At 43.9% G+C, this 4,124-nt stretch overlaps 1 pseudogene; it reads right to left on the reverse strand.

Annotated features, from left to right (window-relative positions):
• Window positions 1–684: 684 nt before the first annotated feature.
• LOC147718832 (28S ribosomal RNA) lies at window positions 685–1,708 on the reverse strand (annotated as a pseudogene).
• Window positions 1,709–4,124: the final 2,416 nt, after the last annotated feature.

The raw sequence follows: 4,124 nt of genomic DNA on the forward strand, positions 1-4,124 counted from the left end.
ACAATTCATGGCACTAACTTTAGCTTTTTGGTCTATTAATCCACCTTGTCCCAGATATCCGAAATGGCTATGTGCTTACAAACAGACTTACAAACAGACTTGCGGGCCATCTGGTCACCCGGCCAGCAGGGCCATCTGGTCACCCGACCTGCAGGGCCATCTGGTCATCCAGCATGTAGGACAATCAGGTACCACGGGCCTGCAGAGCCATCTGGTCATGCTGACCTGCAGGGCCATCTGGTCGCCAAGTCAGCAGGGCCATCTGGTCATGCAGCCAGGTGACCAGATGGCCAGGGATTACCCGGCACCCGGATGGCCTGGGAGGATGCTGTACCCAGTCATCCGTGGAGTCCGACGATGGCAAGGGTGGCCAGGAGCTCTGAGGTCACTGCTCGGTAGGTTCCTTTTCCAGGGTTGCTAGCCTTCCTGCTCGACTTGCATGGGAGCAGCAGGAAGGGGAGGCCCTGCCAGCCCAGTCCATTTGGTCACCTGCTGACCCGAAAGGGATGGTGTCCTTGTCCCCACACCCTGGTGGGGCAGGGAGGGGAGAGGCGCCAGTAGCAGAGGGCACATGGTAGTGGCCCCTCCCGTAGGCCTGCGTTACCCCCTCCGCATCACTCCTGCTGGCCCGGCGACAGAGGGAGCCATCCCTGGGTGTGGTAGAGGAGGGCGTTCGTGAGAGACAAATACTTGACTCAGAGAATGACTTTTAATGGATCGCAGCGAGGTAGCTGCCCTGCTACTTATGAAACCCTGACCCAGAATAAGGTTGTCTAGGAATCATTTAGCACCGGTTGCACCACGAACATGTGGTGCACTAAGGGCGATGGAGGCGGACCCCTCCCGTCTGCGCTCCAGTCCCCAAGCAAGCAGCTTTACGCAATGGCACCCCAAGAGCGGCCACCTATCCCTGACCAACCAAGGCTCCACAGTACTGAAGTATGGTTACAGTTTAGGGGGGATTCTGACTAAGTCACAATCCCATAGATGGTAGCTTCACCCCATTGGCTCCTCAGCCAAGCACATACACTAAATGTCTGAACCTGTGGTTCCTCCCTTACTGAGCAGGATTACTATTGAAACAACACATCTTCAGTAGGGTAAAACTAACCTGTCTCACGGTGTAAACCTAGCTCACGTTCCCTATTAGTGGGTGAACAATCCAATGCTTGGTGAATTCTGCTGCACAATGATCGGAAGAGCCGACATCGAAGGATCAAAAAGCGACGTCACTATGAACGCTTGGCTGCCACAAGCCAGTTATCAGTGTGATAACGTTTGTGACACCTCCTGCTTGAAACACAAAATGTCACAAGGATCCTGAGGGTCTCTTTCACAGTCTGTATTCATACTGAAAATCGAGGTCAAGCATGCTTTTGCCCTTCTGCTCCGCGGGAGGTTTCTGTCCTCCCTTAGCTCGCTTTAGGAAATATGCATTATTGTTTGACACGTGTACCGCCCCATTCAAAGTCCCCACCTGCCACTGTCCCTAGAGCGGCTCACACCCAGCGGTCGCCAGGCGCTTGGAGCCAGAAGCAAGAGCCCTACGGGGCTGGACCCGCCTCACCGTGTAAGGGAAAAAACTATAATAGTAGTGGTATTTCACTGGCGGCCAGCGGGCCTCCCATTAATCCTACACCTCCCATGTTTCTTCACAGTACCAGACTAGAGTCAAGCTCGACAGGGACTTCTTTCCCCACTGATTCTGCCAAGTCTGTTCCCTTGGCTGTGGTTTCACTAAATAGTAGGTAGGGACAGTGGGAATCTTGTTCCTCCATTCATGCGAGTCACTAATTAGATAACAAGTCATTTGGCTATCTGTACCACCTCGCGGTGGCTCATTCTGGGTTATTATGCTGCCCATCGGCGTCAATTCAGTTTTGCTTCCAACAATACAACATTCTTTCGCTCCGGTGTACAGCCACACTGAACGCTGTCCTCCCTGGAACTGGGATCACGGAGAGGCCAGAGATAGTACACCCTGCAGTACTATTCTAACAATTTTAAGATTGTCTACAAACAGTCCTGAGAAATTAAAATATGATTAGCAGGACATCAATAATCAATGTGTGATAATTATGTGTATGCGATTATTTGACACCTATTCATCATTCAAGACATTTCAATAAGTATGCATGTTATAAGCACGCATATATAAAAAAATACACATCTACAAATTGCATGTCTAATTAGAAAAAAGCACATCTAGAAAAATTCACATCTAGAAAATTCACCTCTATACTAACTCTTGTGTCAACTATAAACCTATATGTTAAATCATTGTGATTCATAAGGGTGACGTGTGCTGCAAGAAAGTGTACATCTAAGTATAATCTTAATACTCAATTGTCCATGAATACTTGGCACATTTTAAGAGTGTCCATTAAAGTAGTCAGGCAAACATTTTTCTTGAATGGAAATGTCATTTGCATACCTAAATCAGCCAGAACAACATCATTACATTGAGACCAAATACCACAACATCCAACGATAAAGCCATGAAATTTAACAGTGTTGCATTTTGTGAGATCTTTGATTTGCTGTGACAGATCCTGATAGTATTTCACTTTACTCTAAAACCCTAATTCAAAGGAATTCTGAGAATTTTCATAACGAATTGAAACATCAATCACTACAGCTGTACCATTTTTGGTAAACACTACATCTGGTTTTCGTAGTTCTCCTTGATTATTCTTAACATGAAGGTCCCTATATGCCATCCAACCACACCTTTTAGCTCTATCAATGAACAATTCCAGAATTTTGTTATGACTTTTAATCGTAATCTCCTTAGTTTTAGGACATGCGCCTGAAATATGAGAAATTGTTTCACACACATCATTACAATATCTACATGTAGCAAATGCACAATTTCTTCCCCTAGTCATGGTTTCTCTAGTAGATAAAACATTTGCTCTTAACATCAGCGGAGCTATGTACTGGTTTTCTTGCATTTTGTTATGCTTGCTGATCCAGAAGTTTGAGGTTGGATTACTTACTAAGTATTTTATACCATCACCTTGGACAGGGAGATTTGCCCATTTCTCAAACTATTCTTTTCCCCAATCATATGTTGCTAACAAATTTAAATCATAGCTCAGAAACCTACTGCCTAAAAGGTTGAGTTTGTGTGTTTTGATGATGTTATCAACTTTTTCATTCATATCTTATCCTGCATACATGAATGAATGAGCTATGTACAGGTCTGGAGCTGTCCTGAGATACAATAAACTAATGATTTTATTGAGACCAATTTGTGTACATAGTTTTTGTATACTGAGGCCCCCAAATTATCTTTTCCAATATAGGAGACCATCACATGTGTATTCAGGAAGGTGTAGAAAGTGTTTGACATACATTTTTATTGTTTGATCCAGAACATTTAAAGTTTTTGCTTCTGTTCCTGTCATTGCCAATTGAAATGATAGTTTAGGTACCAAGTACTGACACAGAATATCTATTTTCTGCGTGGGCTTAAGTGGTAGAATATCAAGTTTTCGAGCCCAATTGACTAGAACCTCATTAATTTTGTTGCTGCTTGTATGACCAGCGTGTGGATCAAAGTTCAATCCGAGGTATCTCTCACTTTCTCCTGGATGAATAGTTTCAATATTTTCTTTTTCAGATTGCCATAGTTTAGAGTTGTTAATCAGTATTTTATCTTTATGGTGACTGATATAAAAATCCATGTGTCTTTTTCACATTAGGTTTTAATCCTGTAGTTTTACTGAACTTTTCGATGATTTTCAGATTTGGACTCATTCCTTCCCAAGTAATGCGGAGTACTGCGATGTCATCGGGAAAAGGCGAGAGCGGTGATTTGCTCAATAAGACCATCTGATCCAAATGTGAAGCCCTTGCCATTTTTCTGAAGATCACAGATCGGAGGATCCATGGCAATGTTAAATAGTAGTGGGTATAAAGAGTCACCTTGTTTGACCCCCGATTTCATTGTTATTTCAGGAGTTGCTTTGTTGTTCTTTCCCTTGAAAGATGTTGTTGAGTCAGTGTACAAGTCTTTTATTATGTCTCTTTTATTATGTCTCTGGCAAAAGAAAAACCCTCGCCTAGCACTTAGCACTTTGTATGAAGATTTAAACCAGGGTGGTTTAGCACTTCCCAAC

This window comes from Lissotriton vulgaris, chromosome 4_1 (genome assembly GCF_964263255.1).
Source record: "Lissotriton vulgaris chromosome 4_1, aLisVul1.2, whole genome shotgun sequence".
NCBI classification, from domain to species: domain Eukaryota; kingdom Metazoa; phylum Chordata; class Amphibia; order Caudata; family Salamandridae; genus Lissotriton; species Lissotriton vulgaris.